General features: G+C 39.9%; 1 protein-coding gene across 1 annotated transcript in view; it reads left to right on the plus strand.

Moving 5' to 3' along the window:
- The first annotated feature begins 7,454 nt into the window (after positions 1–7,454).
- si:dkey-237h12.3 (teneurin-3) overlaps positions 7,455–21,409 on the plus strand; it is a 164,394-nt gene continuing 150,439 nt past the window's right edge. Inside the window, exon 1 of the mRNA XM_090198470.1 lies at positions 7,455–8,018. The gene's annotated coding sequence lies outside the window, so the exon portion shown is untranslated. The remainder of the gene's footprint in view (positions 8,019–21,409) is intronic.

Raw genomic sequence — 21,409 nt, forward strand, 5'->3', positions numbered from 1 at the left:
TTATTAATGATAAGGCCTAAAAAGAGAATGAATAATTCGAATCAAAATGAAACAACAACTTGTTTTAAATAGGCTATGTCACACTTACAGGCATCATCATTTCTCCCTGTGGGCGTCTAATATTAAAACAACACAGACTATGTAGGGTTTTACACACATCCAAATAGGAACTGCATGGCTAAAATCATGTAGGCCTGCCTACAATGCATAGACAAAAAGGGAATGTCAGGTCACTGTTTTACTCCTGTCAAACTATATTTGAATAAAGCTTCGGTGATTAAGATGTATTTCCAAGTGGTCTCAGGAGCCAAACCCTTTATTGACAGTCTTGACTACTTCGCTATTGCATTGGGCAGCACAAAAAAAAGAAGCATTCATTGAGAGGAGGGGAGGCTATGCTTGGTTTTTAACCAAATAAAATGAATTGGGAAAAAACATTAGTTTTTTTAATGTTTTTAAATACAAAGTATACAGGCACCAAAAGCACATAAGGCTACTCTTGTTCCATGTGCATATGGGCAGTGTGCATCACGGCTGGATAGGCTGTGTTTCCACTGTCAGAATCAATTCCATCACCAACTACGTTACCGCTAAAATCAGCTTTTGGTTGGTCTTAAATATTCCTGAAATTAGTACTTTGTTTTTAAGGACACGCCTACAATATTTCCAACCCCTCTGAACCTGGCGTTAGGGCTGGAAAATGCCAGTGCACCAGTTTTTATATGACGAAATTGCAAACTAACGTGCGTTTGACACTAGCACCGCCTTAACGCCAGACCGAAATAGAACCCTAAGTTTTACTTATGCTTCCACTGGCTGGCCATATTGACAGATGTCAAAACAAGTGTCGATTATCCTAGTTATTACTGTATAAGATGGTTGCCCATTCTACAATGCCAGTCTGTCATTCTCCATGGCTCAACAGATGGACATGCTGTAGACTACAGCTGTTACAGTGATTGACAACTTGACTTTTGATCTCGAGGCTGGTCAATACCACATGTCAATCACCAGCTCATTACATTGATCATTACATTGCCGGTGGAGTTTTTTTTTATTTTTATGGATTTATTTTTAATTTAACTAGGTAAGTCAGTTAAGAACAAATTCTTATTTTCTATGATGGCCTAGGAACAGTGGGGAAACTGCCTTGTTCATAGGCAGAATGACATATTTTTACCGTTTCAGCTCGGGGATTCAATCTTGCAACCTTTCAGTTACTAGTCTAACGCTCTAACCACTAGGCTACCCTGTCGCCCCAGGTTATGTTTTTGTGCAAGGAAGAATTGCTAATAAAAGTTTCATATTACTTACAAAACATCTGAGATGTTTACTTGTGTGCATTTATTTAATTGTGTCTGGGTGAATTCTTACTGGATGACAAAGCCGCAGAGACTCACATTGTTATCTGTTGACATACGGATATTCAATGCTATAGCACTGAAGTCCCTTGATGGTTTCAATTGTTGTTGTTTTTCTTTTTCTATTTGTAGATCTAGTGGTCACCCTGTTTCATTTAGATGACAGCATATATTGGACATGATGGCTTGATGACATAGTGGACATGATGACATAGTGGACATGATGGCTTGATGATGTAGTGGACATGATGACATAGTGGACATGATGGCTTGATGACATAGTGGACATGATGGCTCGATGACATAGTGGACATGATGGCTTGATGAGGACTGGCGAAGGAGTTGATGGGACCGTCATACGTTCTGCACCTTGGGGTGTGTGCGTGCGTGCGTCCTAGCATGTGAATGTGATGCATCATCCACTGCAGTTTGATTGAGTTACAGCATTGATTCTATGTGGTTTCATCTGACACTATAATGACCATTACTTGATTGAATCTAAATGATCATGCAGTCATGTTGTAGCAAGACATGGCCTCAACATCCCAGAGGATGTTCTGTCTGGGGGAGCCAAGGAATGAAAAAGACAAAGAATGAGAGAGAAAAGATTGCAGAGATCTGATGGGTGCTAAACTGATATAAATCTTATATACAGTAAATTGTGTTTGTAAATGGCAGAAACCCTATGTCCATAGTTAGAGTTTGTAAATGGTGAGGCAAAATGGCTGTTCACTATTGAAATTTGACTACCGTATGTTAAGAATGCTGTATAAGCCTGGCCAAACATTATTCCAATAGCTTATCTTCCCTAATGCAGTGTTGATATAATAATGAAATAGAATGAACATGTATTTCTCAAACTTTGACATGTTAAACTTTGGGGGTCAAAACCAAGCTTTTAATTGTGAGTTCCCTTTCATATTGGTAAAAACAAGTCTGGTAAATGACCCCTGTGGGAATAGTTGTACTCAAAATGTGCAATTGTCATGGATGTTTTTGTGTTCTGCCTGTAGCGTGTTTTACCAAAGGTTAGGACTGTTATGGAAGTTCCTAATAACCATCCACAAATGTCCCCAAAACCTTCATATGGGTGCTAATATTCAAGCAGTAACACCAATAAAGTATAAATTGTGTCCGTATGTGGTGTCATGAAGCAAAGGGGCTGCTTTCCAACAAGTAAGAAATAGACACAACACACTGAATATGGTATGATGGTGTTGATACTCTTACAAGCGTGTTTAAATTCTTGGTCATGCATGAAGTGTGATATTGAAAACAACAAGATCATTTGGCTTGAAATATTGTGACTTTAGACAGTTTATTTATAATATTCAATTCTGTGTTTATAACAACATTTGATTAGAATCCATTCTCTTCCATTTTAATGATTTGAGTCAGGATGATGAATCCTTCATGTTAGCTTTACATAGAGCAGACTAAAGCAAAAATGTGCAAAATAGCTAAGTTTGCTTTCGGCAGAAATATTTGATTCTCCTCCTCTCTTCCAGCTTCAGCATGGTAACTGTGCTCTACTGTAATGGCCTCCTGTTTGCCTGTCTGTCAGCAGAGAGAGAGGAAGTTGTATGAGTGGATTTAGATTGCATTTCCCCTCCCTTATTGTTATTTTTGGGGAGAATAACAGATTGCTCCTCCACTCAAAGGCAGAAGCAGAAATCACTCTGTGTGTAATGAATCCTTTAGTGTGCCCTCTGCTCGGCTCAAAATGGAATAAATGTGTCATTAGGGACGCGGGTATCATTACCTTGATGAATTACAGAAGGTATAACGATTATGGAAATAGTCATCGACTGATCATCCGTCTCAATTTATTTGTGCTCAGTGCCACTGTGGCCCCGGACTAAAATGGTATCATGTCATGAGTGTACAGCATGTTGACGATGCTGGCCGTGCCCTTACAGCAGTGGGGCTCTTTAGCTCTGGTGTACGTCATCCATCCACTGCTCAACAATGGAGTGGACTGGGTAAATGCTAATTGGTCAATTGACTGGTCTGCATGGCAATTGGCCAAGGGAAGTGCCTCGATCATGCCCTTGGGACATGTACCATGAGTACAATTCCTTCAATATGATTTTCTAAGACAATTTTCAGGCCATTTCCATATGTGACCCTTTTATGTGTATGCAAATCTGCAAAAAATATATTAAGCCTTCACAATGTTTGTCTGCCTATAAGGGTGCTTGTTCGCCCTGTGTGTGCATATATTTGTGTTTTATCTCAATACACAGACAACAAAATGATCAAGACATTTAGGCCGCCATTGTATCGAATCCCCATGTTGCGAATACATTGTAATATGATTCATTTGCACCACACTATGGCATCTATAATTTGCACCACACTATGGTCAATTTGGTAAGCCTGCGAGACAATAAATCACAGTTATGTCAAGCGTGCTCATTAGACTTAAATTTATGAAAATTTCATGGGATATGAAGATTTGCAAAGGTCCAGACTCAGTGAATGCTGTGTGATAGAGTCTCTCTGGAGAGTTTCTAATCGCTGCTGCAGGAATATGGGATAATGGAGAACATATCTCTTCATTAAATGGGGGAAGGAGGAGTACAGTACAGAAAATTGCAGTACAGTTCATTCAGGCAATGATATACGGGTCTCTGTTTTGTTGCCCCTGCACTTTCAGCACACAGTACCGTATCTCATGCATGTGTAAAAAACAAATTCCGTTTTTTGGTAGAACAAAGGTTTATTACTGAATCACTGTAATCGGCGGAATAATGTTTTTTTATTTTTGTGTAAATGCTGCATTCCAACTACTTTGCATTATCTTGAGACAAAAAGTATAACAGCTACATTAGGTTGTGGTGTGGACTCTTATCTTTTTTCAATTTACTGTTATGCACTCTCCAAGCATTTGTCATAAATCAATGTTTTTTTTAATTTTTTTTTAAATGTGTAAACATTCAAAATGATTTTCAATCCTCTTTCTAGCTGAGTTAAAGTCAAAACTCGCTAGTCACCCATGTTTCAAACACCGATTGTATTGTGAGCTACATAAAGCTGTGCCATTTCTTTCAAGTGACATCTTTCAATTGACACTTCTTTCTAAGTCTTATTTTGTGGAACGAGCCATTGAAAGTCACACTTACTGTGTGACTTACTGTGTGACTCACTTACTACACTTACTGTACTTAAATGATACTACCATGATTGATGATGATGTCACAGTCTAAAACATTTCTCCTCCTCAGTAACTTTGATTGTACATCATTTATGGGAGAATGGTCAGTGATTGGTCCATACAAATGCGACAGTCAAGCTTACAAGCCAATCGATAATTTGGGGCGACAGGTAGTCTAGTGGTTAGAGTGTTGGGCCAGTGACCGAAAGGTTGGTGGATCGAATCCCTGAGCTGACAAGATCTGTCCTTCTGCCCCTGAACAAGGCAGTTAACCTACTGTTCCTATGCCGTCATTTTAAATAAGAATTTGTTCTTAACTGACTTGTCTAGTTAAATAAAAATAAAATAATAGAAAAATTCAAGCAGCTGAAAATAACTTATTTCTGAAGTCAGGTAGTCTTTGTGGTGGTTGTTTTTCAAAGTAATTGGTCATTTGGATTTTACCTAGACTTTTCAATTTAGAATATACCTATTGCATTTGTTTCATATTTAATTTCCGTTCCACCTCCCCAATTACAGTAACTATGTAATTGCTTATTTATCTGCAAAGTGAAATCATGAACTATTCCTTGTCATTTCATGTTTTTTTGGCAAGTCTGACTCAAAAATCTTTCAAACTATTTTTGGTTCTAAGAGTGGTGCAATACATTTAATATCAGTGACGTAACATTGTGGGGCTTTTACCTCAGGCAACATTCGAATCCCTTCCGTATAACCAAAGGTGAAAGCTTTGTTGTCCCTTTTGAAGGGATTCATTTCCACATGAAAGGAGAGGTTCTGTCCAATCCTTTTATACAGCTCCATTTAGTTGTTGAGAACAATAGTGTATCAACAAAAGGCTACATCCTCCACACTATGTGGCTAACACACTGTACATACACTAGAGCTTAATAGCCATTGATACTCTTTAATGTTATGTACCTATTCATGTAACTGACAAAACAGGCCATTATACTGAATGTACTGATAGCCTCACGGTGTCTGATTCCACAGTGGCAGATTCCCACATAGAGGCTGGAAACAGAATGAGTCAAGTAGCATCACTGTCCTTATGGCTTGACCCATATGTTTCCTGAGTCAGTGCATCTGTAACCCACATGGAGCCCTTTATTCCTTAATGTATGTATGCTTTGCTCCTAGGCTTCAGTGCGGAAGTTTCTAGTTCTTATTGTATATGCATATGAATGCTGGGGCAGCTGCAGAAGTAACAACAGCAGAGGAAAGTAAGATGGTAATATTTCCAAGTGTAATACAGAGAGGGCAGAGTTGGCATTTTTGGGACTATTTCATTGGTTCAATGCTGGGCAAGCTACAATAATAAAAAATGCATTATGATTCAAATATTCTAATTTTAGCTAATGATATGTCAAGTTTGTCTGTCAGTATCACACTTTGTAGTCTATATGTACTGTATGTTGATAAGAATGTTATTATCTCCAATAGAGGGCATAGTAGACTGTATAGACATGTTAGTGCTTTTGTGTGTGGTAGAGAAACCCAGTCCTTCCAGTAGTTCTTAGTTTACAAGGCTCTGAAAATGCATTAGAACATATAACACTGAAATGAGAGAAGGTGAGAAGTTTTATTTACTGTAGCTGTGATCTGAATGGAGCGTGGAGGTGAAACTGAAACTTGCCTTTTGCGCAAAATAACTGTAAAAACAAATGAGATGTCCGAGTGCTATATGCAATGTGGATACCAGGTAAAGCTGTGTCTGAGTGGAAAATAGTGGGTACTATCATATCACTGAAGTGGTTTGGATTGCCACACCAGGGTCAGACAATAGCAAAAGTGTTAGTGATAAAAAGGGAGTTTTTGTCTCTTCAAGGACTGACTTTCAGAATTGACAGTTTGCTCTTTTAGCTCTTCACCTCAATGGCAAAACTTTGAGTTCCTTCATCTTTTTGTTCAACTGTTGTACTATCCAACACTTTCTTTTTAAAACTAAACTTGGAACATGTTGCAGAAGAGACATATTTGTGCGTTGGAGCCTGTGAGGTAGGGGACATTTGTTTTTTACAAAAATGTATCTCCTATTTCTTTTTTACTCTGGCATGCCCTTGAGCAAACATTCAAAGGCAGTTTTAGATAGATTTCTGGGCAATTGCCATTCATGCAGATAATGCCATTTGATGAAGGCAACGTTTTGATGTGTCGGGATGATAATGGCGAACCCGAGGTTGGCCTCGTTGGGTAGAGAGAAGCTGTTTTCTGTGATAACTTCATTGCTGCATGTGGTCGAACGTGGGGTAAATTCAGGAAGGGGGATTAAAAAAACTGCCCAGTCAGAGTAGTATTGTTAGTCCCCCTACTGTGCACTGGACCTGCCACAGCTATAGTTTACGTTTCTGATGTGCCAAGGTATTGCCGGACCCCTCTTGTCTTAGAACCTGGCAGAGCCCTTGCCTCTTAGGTGGGATTAGTCAATGCTTTTGTAATTAATGAAACTGCTTTCCCCCCTGTTGATCCTTTAAATGCTAACATTTGAATACCATCAGATTGAGTTAACAAGTTGTTTATTAATCTTTCTGATTCAAGTAAATTCAAAGCAATAAGCCAAATGTTACATGAGTAAAGAGGAAGGCAATGGGATGTAATCTCAAAGATCTAGAAAGTTTATACACTTTTCACACACGTGCACACACACACAGACACACAGACACACAGACACACAGACACACACACAGTTATTCTAAGTAGGCTGGCCTATATATTTAGAGCTGTGACTAGTGTGATGAGTAATAACTCCATCCATAAATAAAGCATTTGTACTGGACATGTATAGGCTACCTATCATTTTATTTTGAAGTGATGTAGCCTACCGTTTCACTTGTTACAAAAATAAATTGAGATGTAAATTAATACCTACCTTAGGCTTCTCCCATTACTCAAATGCTTTATGCAATTTGTCATGAGCAGTGGCATGTGACACACAAGGGACAGTTTGCAAGGATATCAGAAGCACCCATATAGAAGAGTGGAGCGCACTCAGCCCAGTGGAGACTGATGGACTCGCTGCGCATTTCTCCTGCTAACAAGTGTATACAGGACAAAACACCAGCATTATGTAATTGGAGAGCGTCGTCTGCACTACTAAAAAGCCTCAATATTAATAAGACGTCCGCATTTACATGACGACCAAAAAGAGGCAGTCTGAATTGCTGCAGACAAGGGAATTGATAGCTTACCCCTGAGCGGACTAAGATAATTGTAAGAAATCTTGGCAGTACGTGTTTTTGACATGTACTGAAATCTTGATATTCAGCACCGCACACCTTCAAACTGCATGACATCGTTGTCTCGTGGTCTGTTATTAAGGAATTTGCAACAACGAAGACTACTTGGCACACATTTTATTTTCAAGGATATTGAGGGTGTGAGTGCGTGAAATTTCACTCACCATCATCACCGACGGACAACGCGGTGCGCAAGTTTGGATGTCTCTTGTGGAAGTTGTTCTGCGGCTCCGGACAACGGGACTGTTCAGTTAGTTCCACCAGGTAAGGAAGGGAAAAAAACTATTACCTTTGGTGCTGACACATACGTGTTTAGTTATCACTGAAATTCTACTATTTTCAATATTCAAATCGATGATTTTATCCACAAACATGGACAAATAATAGCCTAAATAACATCAGATGTAGTGTTCTATGGGCTACAGGTTCATGGCAGTAAATTAGGCCTACTGTTTCTTCAGAACAGATGCGTTTTTTATATAAACTTGATCGCATAAGGCATGGATTAAAAAAAAGAAAAAGTCCATTCAAGTACTTGCTTTAGCAGTGTGGCATACAATTGTCGTCCAGTAAAGCATTACTCTAGTTCAGACAAGCAGCTCCACCACTCAGTAAATCGGCATTGGGTTATTATTAGCCTATCCATCATCATTCCTATAGGTCGAAGTAAAACGACTGTTCTATGTCCCCTGGATAGTTTGTTCATTCTTGAGTGTATCTGTTCATGGGTCTTACTGTCTGTCTAGATCAGGGATGGGCAACTTTGATGGGGTGGGGGCCACAAAAAATCTGAACTCATAATTAGTGGCCGCTGTGGCTCTGTCTGCATACCCACATCCATAACCACACATGCAGTCAACTGATTTGTGCAATCAATCTATTTGTGCAGTTAAACTACTTACTTCTTAACTAAATACAAAATACCAGTAGCCAGGGCCAGTCCTAGCCTGTTGGGGGCCCTAAGTGAGATTTGAATGACGCCCCACCTCGTGATCATGCAAAGAGAAACATTTGTCACATTTTGCCATGGAGGAAATTGTGAAATTGTATGACCATTTTCATGCAATTCTATTCATTTTGCCATGGGGCAGAGATTTTGTTTGCGGTTTTACAGCTAATTTCCTGCAATTCAACATATTTTGCCATGATTATGCCATGTTAATATGATGTTTGAGTGCGATAGCTACCTAGCTACTATCTTAGCAAGTTAAATGCACAACTGCAGCATTTAGCACCTTTTAAAAAGTTAACTTAATAGTTATAAGATATCTAGTCGGCAAACGTTTAGTTGAGAATTCTATACTGTAACTGGAACACCTGGCGCGTGCTGCACAACAGTGAGTAACTCACAAGGCTCCCATCTTTGTGTTCTTGTAAACAAACACTGGGGACTACCGGTAAGCTTTATAATGAAAAATTATGTGACAGGTGAAATGAAGAATGCAATCTTCTTTACCTCCTAACATATTGCACTAATTATAATTTCAGCGGTATTGACAGTATTGAAAAACCATCCCATGGCTTTTTCCAAATACCTCTGTATACGGTATATACGGTATACCGCCTAATTTCTAAATTGCACCTTGTGTATTCTACTACTCTATGACTCAACAATAAGTTCAACATAAACGCAACATGCAACAATTTCAAAGACTTTTTTGAGTTACATTTCATATAAGGAAATCAGTCAATTGAAATAAGTTAATTAGGCCTTAATCTGTGGATTTTACATGACTGGGAAATCACATACCTTAAAAAAAAGTAGGGGCATGGATCAGAAAACCAGTCAATATCTGGTGTGACCGCCTCATGCAGCGCGACACTTCTTCTTTGCATAGAGTTGATCAGGATGTTGATTGTGGCCTGTGGAATGTTGTCCCACTCCTTCAATAGCTGTGCAAAGATCCTGGATATTTGCGAGAACTGGAGCACCCTGTTGTACACGTTGATCCAGAGCATCCCAAACATGCTCAATGGCTGACATGTCTGGTGAGAATGCAGGCCATGGAAGAACTGGGACATTTTCAGCTTCTAGGAATTGTGTACAGATCCTTGCGACGTGGAGCCATACTATATCATGTTGAAACATGAGGTGATGGCGGCAGATGAATGGCACGACAATGGGCCTCAGGATCTTGTCACGGTATTTCTGTGCATTCAAATTGCCATTGATAAAATGCAATTGTGTTTGTTGTCCATAACTTATGCCTGCCCATACCATAACCCCACCGCCACCATGGGGCACTCTGTTCACAATGTTGACATCAGCAAACCACTCGCCCACACGACGCCATACAAGCTGTCTGCCATCTGCCCGGTAAAGTTGAAACTGGGATTCAGCAATGAAGAGAACACTTCTCCAGCATGCCAGTGGCCATCAAAGGCGAGCATTTGCCCACTGAAGTTGGTTACACCGCCAAACTGCAGTCAGGTGAAGACCCTGGTGAGCAAGACGAGCAAGCAGATGCGCTTCCTTGAGACGGTATCTGACAATTTGTGCAGAAATTCTTTGGTTGTGCAAACCAACAGTTTCATCAGTTGTCTGAGAGGCTGGTCTCAGACAATCCCGCAGGTGAAGAAGCCGGATGTGGAGGTCCTGGACTGGCGTGGTTACACATGATATGCGGCTGTGAGGTTGGTTGGATGTACCGTCAAACTGTCCCTTGTGTGCCACATGAGCGGTGGCATGTGACACACAAGGGACGGTTTGCAAGGATATCAGAAGCACCCATATAGAAGAGTGGAGCGCACTCAGCCCAGTGGAGACTGATGGACTCGCTGCGCATTTCCCCTGCTAACAAGTGTATACAGGACAAAACACCAGCATTATGTAATTGGAGCACGTTGTTGTACACGTTGATCCAGAGCATCCCAAACGTGGCTTATGGTAGAGAAATGAACAATCAATTCCCTGGCAACGGCTCTGGTGAACATTCCTGCAGTCAGCATGCCAATTTCATGCTCACTCAACTTGAAACATCTATGGCATTGTGTTGTGTGACAAAACTGCACATTTTAGAGTGGCCTTTTATCTTCCCTAGCACAAGGTGCATCTGTGTAATGATCATGCTGTTTAATCAGCTTCTTGATGTGCCACACCTGTCAGGTGGATGGATCATCATGGCAAAGGGGAAAGTCTCACTAACAGGTATGTAAACACATTTGTGCACAAAATGTGAGCGAAATAAGATTTTTGTTCATATGCGAAATTTCTGGGATTTTTTTATTTCAGCTCATGAAACATGGAAGCAACACTTTACATGTTGTGTAAAAAAATCCCAGAAATTCTGAATATGAACAACAATCTTCTTTCGCTCAAATTTTGTGCACAAATGTGTTTATACACAAATGTGTTGATATATATATATATATATATATATATATATATATATATATATATATATATATATATATATATATATATATATATATATATATATACTGAATGTACCAAAAATGAAGGACACCTGCTCTTTCCATTACATAGAATGACTAGGTGAATACAGATGAAAGCTGTGATCCCTTATTGATGTCACATGTTAAATCAACTTCAAACAGTGTAGATGAAGGGGAGGAGACAGGTTACAGAAGGATTTTTAAGCCTGGAGACAATTGAGACATGGATTTTGTATGTGTGCAATTCAGAGAGTAAATGGGCAAGACTGAAGATTTAAGTAGCTTTGAACAGTGTATGGTAGTAGGTTCCAGGTGCACCTGTTTGTGTCAAGAACTGCAATGCAGCTAGGATTTTCACACTCAACAGTTTACCGTGTGTTTCAAGAATGGTCCACCCCCCAATGGACATCCAGACAACTTGACACAACTGTGGGAAGCATTGGAGTCATCAAGGGCCAGCATCCATGTGGAATGCTTTCGACATCTTGTATAGTCCATGCCCTGGCAAATTGAGGCTGTTCTGAGGGCAAAAGGTTGGGGTGCAACTCAATATTAGGAAGGTGTTCTTAATGTTTTGTACACTCAGTGTTAATGTTTTTGGAAATGTACCCATGGGCTGGCAGTTGCCCATCCGTCGGCCTAGATACATAAATACATGATAGTGAATGACGGCTGGGCCTATTATCATTTGCCTCTCACAGTAGGCAGTAAGTCAATTCTGCATAGGGAAATATAGCCTACCTATAATTCACCTGATTCCCCCAGTCATGACGGAGAATAATTGATTTCATTTGAGTGTTTTTCTCACTTTGGGGCTGATAGCGCAGGTGGTCACTGAGACCTGGTCCACCTAAATGAAATCAGACAACTTCTAATATATTGCTTTACCACATTCACAATCACACTTTCAGATAAGCTTTATTGTGACAAAGGAGTATATAGGAGTTTCAGGCTTTATACTGAGCCATTTAACACAAATGGTACATCAACTGAACAATGTTTTGCCTATTTTTTGACACTTGTCCGTACAAAACACATTAAATATATTGTGGGTTGCAAAATATGATGGTCTGGAAGTAGTTTCATTCATTTTTTTCCATAGGCCTACAATGTAAATACGATTTGTATTTCAATCACACATGTCAGTTGCCTCATTTAGGAAGGTGTTAACATTTTTTTTAATAAACATTTTTTTGAAGACAGTCCAGAGGGGTGGTGCTGGGTGGGACATCTCCCTCCCTCCTGTTATCTTGCTCATTGCATCATATTAGATAGTTACATTAGATATGTCAAATAGCATGGCTGAGGCATATGTTTCAACACATCAGAGTAAACGTGTGAAGGTTAATGCAGCTTGTCAAACTGTGCACAGATCCCTGGTCCCAGCAGATAGTTTTTATGGCATAATTTGCTTTGCATGATTGCTGGCCTCTATCTTCTACTGTTAACGCACAGCCTGCTACTGTTAACACACAGCCTGCTACTGTTAACACACAGCCTGCTACTGTTAACACACAGCCTGCTACTGTTAACACACAGCCTGCTACTGTTAGCACACAGCCTGCTACTGTTAGCGCACAGCCTGCTACTGTTAGCACACAGCCTGCTACTGTTAACACACAGCCTGCTATACTGCTGTTTGGCTGATCTGTTATCTTACCTGTTTTTTCTGAATCCTCACTGAATCCTCTTGCCGCTGTTTGAGTTTTTGACAGATTGATATTCTAGCTCTTACATGGTCCAATCGATATTGTTTATAAATCAATATGGATGGAGTATATTTTATTGATTTTATATGACTGTAGACGAAAGCAAGGAATTGTGTCCTTACGTTTATTCAAACTAGTGTAGGCTACATTTTGAAATAAATGAATGAATGAGACTCTAGTAGTGTATTGTTGCAGCAGTGCCATGGTTGAAAGTTGTACGGTACTACGTTATTGCATTTTAAGGTAGGTGAACAAGCTTTTGGATCTCAATCAGAATGACAATGACAGCTTCTCTTTGAAATTGTCTTTAATAAAAAGACTGATATATGTGGCACATGATATGGTCTTTATAGATACATGTGAAAAAGTCCCAATGGATACATTTATCTCCCTGGAATTAATTTGGATAAGCACAATACAAGTTATACATAAAATGTATGCATGCATGACTGTAAGTCACTTTGGATAAAAGCATCCCGCTTAATGACATATATTATTTTATTATTATATTACATAGTTTGACAGTGTGGCAGCAGACACTTGATGGCTGTACTCTGAAAGTCAACCAAATACTTTTTGGAGGATTGCATGCTCTTGAAATGTACTCATGGTAGGGATATTTGATGACAGCCTGTGATGTATTGCCACCATGATTCTTAACACATGTTAAGGGCAGTTGGCTACATGTTTAGGGCAGTTGGCTACCAAAACTGTCCTGCAATTTGTTTTAACACCTACTACTGTAAGACTGTAGCTATTTTAAACCATAGCCACTATTGAAACACATAGCATCTGGACTTAGTATCCAAGTCACTTATTTGGCTCACTGAAATATGGACACTTCAGATGCTTTGGCTGTATGTTTTCCTTTGGAATTGTGTAACATCTATGTGAGCCATACACACCTTTGTACATTGGTTTCCAGCAACTCCTGTTCAGTATAGTTATGGGCTGTACTTGTTTTTCACTAGCCAAACCCAGCAGGCAAAATGTGGCATTGGGCATCTTAATGATGTTTTTCTGGTAGTAAACTGTTTCTTTTCAAGTGACGTCAGATAGCTTGTGTGATGACTAACCCTTTCTGAGACCTGAAGACTAGGCCTAGGCTTTAGCTCAGCTGGAAAACACAGTATTAAGGCACACAGACGACACAGGTTCAAACTCAGACTGTATATGTTTTAGACAGCTATTGTTTTATCACGATAGAAAATAAATTGTTCTCCAATACGCGGTTCCTTAAGTGCTTGAAAAACTAAGCTGCGTGCATTGCAGCTTTGGTTTGTTTCTGCCTTTTATTTCTGGGCCGAAAGCCACCTGCGATTAGCCACATGGTGGCATCCTGCTGACCAGGCGCCAGGGGCCATACCCGACTCACTGGAGCCTGTCTCTGGAACCAACAGATTTACATTCACATTCCTCACTGGCAAGCATATGTCAGCTTTTAGCAAGAGGACCGTAGTAATAAGATTGATCAGGAGCGGGGCTGGCATCGTAACAAAGCACCTCAGGTATCTTTCGATTAACACTTAGTAGGGAGACTGGTCTGCGGTAACATTGATCTACCCAAATTCTCATCTTGTTGCCTGTGTAACTTGAACCCTTCTTTGTCACAGATATCCTCCTATCCATAAATGACGGCCTTCGATCACACTGTATCATGCAGTACGCACCGAAAATACAGTTTGAACACAGTGAGAACTTGGAAAGATGCTTTAGTTCTCGTGATATCTATGTGTCGTTTAATGCTACAGGATTTCAATAAAAAATGTGTGAAGAAAACAACCCACTCTAGACGTGGAACTAGAGTACAAAGCTTGAAACTCTCAGAACGATCTCTTTGATCACCCTAAATGTTGCTTTTGAACCCTCTCTTTCTAAGGTCTGGACAGTGTTTCCCATACAATGCAATATTGGCCTTTGCAAGCTTCCTCTGAAAAGGAGCTGCCAAGTGCTTCAGGTCAGGCTCTTTTGTGTCCCTCAGACAGCCCAGTGGGATGTTGGATGTCAGCTCTGCTCGTCGATGGAGCCACTTGACGACCTCAATAATTCAGTTGAGGTGACCTGGGTAATGCCAAAAGCCCCTGGTCTGGCAGGCTGATGAAGAGCCATGATAGACCAGGGCCAGCTGCTAGTTCCTGAGGGACCCTACTCAGCAACACTTCTCCCCCAATCTCAATGGGGGTGAAGACAGAAAATATAAAAAATCAAGACATTGAGTAGTTTGGGGGAAAAAATGTTGTAATGATATACAGGTCAATGGTCATTGACATCCAGCACGCCATCACTTGTATTCAAGAATTTGCGCTTTTTCACCCCCAGAAATTAAGAAACAGCCAGCGCAACGTCAGTGGAATTTCAGATGGATGGTTCTTTAATAAGGGCTGCGGTCTTTCTGTATTTTGATAGTGTGTTATCATGACCTATATATTCTTCCCCATAATGCTGACACCTGTAGAATAAAATCCCCCAGTTAATTTGTTCTGTTGTTTGATTAATGCACATCTTTAAGTGGTAATATACTCATTATATTATTCTCTGTTAAGTGCATAAACTGCATACGATCATGTTGTCCCTAATTTGTGCATGTAACAATTCACAGATGGCTCCAGTTTTTTTTAACTATGTAGTAGTAGACTTCATTCTTTGCACAAACAGAATCCTATCACAATTACATTTCCCTGATTGTTTAGACTGTCTTACTGAGGTTGTTAACGTGGAGTCAGACTCTTTCAGTAATGACAATTTCTTCCTGTAACCAATTCATGAGTTGAATGTATTGCCAGCTCACATTGTACGACTAAAATATATCTCAGGAGAAATGGAAGGGTTTATCCTTGCTTGTAAAAAAGAAAATATGCCTTTTTTTATCTACATTCAGACTCAGCACTTTTGAGTAACATCCAGCATTTTAATGTTTAACCAATAACATGGTTTGAATGCACACAGCATTCGGTTTCAATTTTGCTTTAATCCATACATATTATGTCTATTTTGAAGCTTCAACATTTATGCCACCTCATATGCCATTGCCAGCAAACAAGTACTTTAGGAACAATCCAAGTAGAATTTACTACCGAGACATAAATAAGGATATGTGCAATTTAGCATTTAGGAATATTTGAGAAATCTTTTGGCAATCAGTAATTGAAGTGTGACACTCTATTTTCATTTCCTCACCAGTTTCATTTGAGGCTTCAGTCCCATTTTGTTTCAGTTATTAGAAAATATGTTTGACAAATGTTATGTTCATCATGCCATATTTTGAAATAGCACTGAACCAGTCATTCAGTTTTCATTTAACCAGTCATTGTCAGTTTACGTCAGTGCCTGCGCTTGCCTTACAACCTCATTACAACTCCACCACTGCCCAAATGTAATTTATTTCTCTAAGGGCATACTGATCATTGTGCTATTTGACTGTAAATTTTTACAATTCCATTGATGATATATTTTCAGATGCAGTCAACTCATGCAGGTAATCAGGCCTAATTCATTTAAATGTGGTGAATATTCACAACCTTGGCCAAGCAGCCATTCCTACACAGTTCCATTAAGTTAATTTAGATTCATAATATTCAGTACCTCCTGTATACAATAAAACAACTTATATCGCTGTACTGATGTGTATTATTTAGAAAAGGAATGGAACATTGAATTAAGGCAGTGGCTAATGGAACATTGAATTAAGGCAGTGGCTAATGGAACATTGAAGTAAGGCAGTGGCTAATGGAACATTGAATTAAGGCAGTGGCTAATGGAACATTGAATTAAGGCAGTGGCTAATGGAACATTGAATTAAGGCAGTGGCTAATGGAACATTGAAGTAAGGCAGTGGCTAATGGAACATTGAATTAAGGCAGTGGCTAATGGAACATTGAATTAAGGCAGTGGCTAATGGAACATTGAATTAAGGCAGTGGCTAATGGAACATTGAATTAAGGCAGTGGCTAATGGAACATTGAAGTAAGGCAGTGGCTAATGGAACATTGAATTAAGGCAGTGGCTAATGGAACATTGAATTAAGGCAGTGGCTAATGGAACATTGAAGTAAGGCAGTGGCTAATGGAACATTGAATTAAGGCAGTGGCTAATGGAACATTGATGTAAGGCAGTGGCTAATGGAACATCGAAGTAAGGCAGTGGCTAATGGAACATTGAATTAAGGCAGTGGCTAATGGAACATTGAATTAAGGCAATGGCTAATGGAACATTGAAGTAAGGCAGTGGCTAATGGAACATTGAATTAAGGCAGTGGCTAATGGAACATTGATGTAAGGCAGTGGCTAATGGAACATTGAATTAAGGCAGAGGCTAATGGAACATTGAATTAAGGCAGTGGCTAATGGAACATTGATGTAAGGCAGTGGCTAATGGAACATTGAATTAAGGCAGTGGCTAATGGAACATTGAATTAAGGCAGTGGCTAATGGAACATTGAATTAAGGCAGAGGCTAATGGAACATTGAATTAAGGCAGTGGATATGATTGTGTGGATATGATACATACACTACCATTCAAAAGTTTGGGGTCACTTAGAAAGCACATTTTTTGTCCATGAAATAACGTCAAATTGATCAGAAATACAGTGTAGACATTGTTCATGTTGTGAATGACTATTGTAGCTGGAAACAGCAGATTTTTTATGGAGTATCTTCATAGGTGTACAGAGGCCCATTATCAGCAACCTTCACTCCTGTGTTCCAATGGCACGTTGTGTTAGCTAATCCAAGTTTATCATTTTAAAAGTCTAATTTTTCATTAGAAAACCCTTTTGCAATTATGTTAGCACAGCTGAAAACTGTAGTGCTGATTAAAGAAGAAATAAAACTGGCCTTCTTTAAACTGGCCTTCTAGGCAGAGTTGCAAAGAAAAAGCCATATCTCAGACTGGCTAATAAAAATAAAAGATTAAGATGGGCAAAAGAACACAGACACTGGACAGAGGAACGCTGCCTAGAAGGCCAGCATCCTGTAGTCGCCTCTCACTGTTGACGTTGAGACTGGTGTTTTACGGGTACTATTTAATGAAGTTGCCAGTTGAGGACTTGTGAGGAGCCTGTTTCTCAAACTAGACACTCTAATGTACTTGTCCTCTTGCTCAGTTGTGCACCGGGGAGTCCAACTCCTCTTTCTATTCTGGTTACGGCCAGTTTGCGCTGTTCTGTGAAGGGAGTAGTACACAGCGTTGTACGAGATCTTCAGTTTCTTGGCAATTTCTCGCATGGAGTAGCCTTCATTTCTCAGAACAAGAATGGACTGGCAAGTTTCAGAAGAAAGTTATTCGTTTCTGGCCATTTTGAGCCTGTAATCGAACTCACAAATGCTGATGCTCCAGATACTCAACGAGACTAAAGAAGGCTAGTTTTTTTGCTTCTTTAATCAGCACTACAGTTTTCAGCTGTGCTAATGTAATTGCAAAATGATTTTCTAATGATCAATTAGCCTTTTAAAATGATCAACTTGGATTAGCTAACACAACGTGTCATTGAACACAGGAGTGATGGTTGATGATAACGGGCCTCGGTACACATATGTAAATGTTCCATAAAAATCAGCTGTTTCCAGCTACAAATAGTCGTTTACAACATTAATAATGTCTACACTGTATTTCTGATCAATTTGATGTTATTGAATGGAAGTGCTTTTCCTTCAAAATCAAATACATTTCTAAGGGACCCTAAACTTTTGAAAGGTAGTGTATAAGGGGAGGTGTGAGTCTGATAACAGTATAGGGTATGTATATAGGTTGCCTGGAAATAGATAAACAGACTTTCAATAGGGCATGGAAAAACATACTATTACCACTTCAGATAGTCTACAACATGTCAATATCTCTCTTTCTATGTGATCTTAGGCAACATTTTATATTTGTTTTTTATATCCAAAGAGCGATAATGATTGCCTCATATTCTGCGATTTTGCTTGCGTCGGCAGATTTTTTGCTTTGTATTAAGACTCAATGAACATTATTTATTTGAGTGTCGTTGTGCTTAAAGCTGATTGGTTGGATTTGTAGATATCTCGTTGCTGTTTATTATTTGGTGTCCTGTCTCACATGAAGAGATGCATTTCACCTCCGTGTCAGGCCTACCTCAAGTGAATCGCTGTGTATTTCAGAGAAATAAATCCCTGTTAGTTCTGGTTAAAGTTGGAATCTTAACACTGTTATACTCCCTCTGACATCATTGCACAACAGTACACGTGATAGAACAACGGAGTATGTACTACATTTTTTGACGCTCCTTTTCAAAGACAAAACTATAACACCTGTATTGGTACCGCCAGTGGCTCTGTTTCACCTTGCTCATATCTCAGCTTTAAGGTGAGGTCTATACTAATGTAAGACATTGACATACTTCAGCATTGGTGTCCACTGATGCCTGAGTTTCTGGATTTCTCATCCTATCCATGATTGTAAAAAAACATAAAGGTTTCTGCAAAGACACCTGAATGTATTTAATGATACAACTCACAGCCTCTGTGAAAGGACACACACACACACACACACACACACACACACACACACACACACACACACACACACACACACACACACACACACACACACACACACACACACACACACACACACACACACACACACACACACACACACACACACACACACACACACACACCATCTGTGTGGCATCAAGACTAGAACATAGGCAGAGCCAGGGAATGTGATGGCATCAAGACTAGAACACAGGCAGAGCCAGGGAATGTGATGGCATCAAGACTAGAACACAGGCAGAGCCAGGAAATCTGATGGCATCCAGATTAAAACACAGGCAGAGCCAGGAAATGTGATGGCATCAAGACTAGAACACAGGCAGAGCCAGGAAATCTGATGGCATCCAGATTAAAACACAGGCAGAGCCAGGGAATGTGATGGCATCAATACTAGAACACAGGCAGAGCCAGGGAATGTGATGGCATCAAGACTAGAACACAGGCAGAGCCAGGAAATGTGATGGCATCAAGACTAGAACACAGGCAGAGCCAGGAAATCTGATGGCATCCAGATTAAAACACAGGCAGAGCCAGGGAATGTGATGGCATCAAGACTAGAACACAGGCAGAGCCAGGAAATCTGATGGCATCCAGATTAAAACATAGGCAGAGCCAGGGAATCTGATGGCATCCAGACTAGAACACAGGCAGAGCCAGGGAATCTGCTTTCAACAGACAAACACTTCTGTGTCTCCAAAATCACTGGTGTCAGGAGGGAACAGGCAGCAGCTGATGGAAGAGTGCCCTTGTTACTCCTCACCCCATTCCAGAGAGTTAGAGAGAGGGAAGAGAAAGGAGAGAGGAGAGGATAGAGACTCGACAAGATGAATTATGCAAAGCTGTCAGAGCCGGCTATTGTTGGAGGTGCTGGCTGTGTTAAAGTGAGCCGGCCTGATCCCCACCACCCTCCATCACCACTTTCACGACTCCCTTGGCAAAGGACCGTACGGTCCCTGCAAAAACAAATAGAAAAGGGTGAGGCCACAGAGTGGAAGGATGGGAAGGGCAGCTAGCTTGGCATCGTGGTGGCAAGTGGAACATCTGGGAGAGGGGGACACGATGGAAACGATGGAACCATGTGTTTTTATTGGCTTTATTTACAGACTACAGAGTCAGGGGTTACGTCAGGTAGTAAACGATAACCATGTGTTTTTATTGGCTTTATTTACAGACTACAGGTGGTAATTACTGGCTTTTGGACCCAATCTTTTTTTTAAAGCCAATAAATGTAATAGTCGATCGGGAGAAAAAAACTATCTTATTACAAAATAATGCTTTTTGTTTATTGATGGAAATATCAGTCGATGGAAATACATTTGACCATCACGCTTATAGGTCTATAGGTTAATGTTCTTAAGTGGAATTACATTGGGGCGTGTGTATTTTCATTAGTCATCATTTATCTTATTTATCAAACACAACTATCACATGCGCACAGCATACAGAGCTTATTTTGAGCTTGAAACGTGTGATTTGATAAGACCAGTCATTGCACAACAATTCTAAATGCAATCGCATGGCCACGATTAAAAAGAGCTACTATTTTTATTTCTCAACTGGCAAATTGAAGGGCGCCTCCCATTTGCCATTCAAGTGCATAGTCAACGGTAGGCAGTCTATCACCATGCCACCCAATGTGAGCTGGAGGCAGTATGCATTTTCAAGACATATACTATTTTTTTTTAAAACCTGAACGTTTACTTCAGATTGTGAGGCATGTCTTTCCGTGTTTCAAAGTAGCCTAGGAACCATAGAAACGTAGAGGCAATTATTTTATAAAGACTTCCTCATATGCAGTTGAAACCAGCATTTTTCTCCTCTTATATTGGTTTTCAAATCAACTTTCTTTCGTTGTCTAGAAGCCAAAGGCACAATCCTAGTCATTTTAGAAACCCACCCTAGTTGCTGCATCTTTAGATTTCCCCTCTTGCTAAGTTTCCAACAGACATTTTTATCTCTGTCACATGTGGAACCGCTCGCATCAGATGTGCTGTTTAGAATGGTGTTTTCCCGCAAATTGCATTTTGGCAAATGTTTG

This window comes from Oncorhynchus mykiss, chromosome 14 (assembly GCF_057628025.1).
Source record: "Oncorhynchus mykiss isolate SJ-2025 chromosome 14, ASM5762802v1, whole genome shotgun sequence".
In the NCBI taxonomy this organism is placed as follows: domain Eukaryota; kingdom Metazoa; phylum Chordata; class Actinopteri; order Salmoniformes; family Salmonidae; genus Oncorhynchus; species Oncorhynchus mykiss.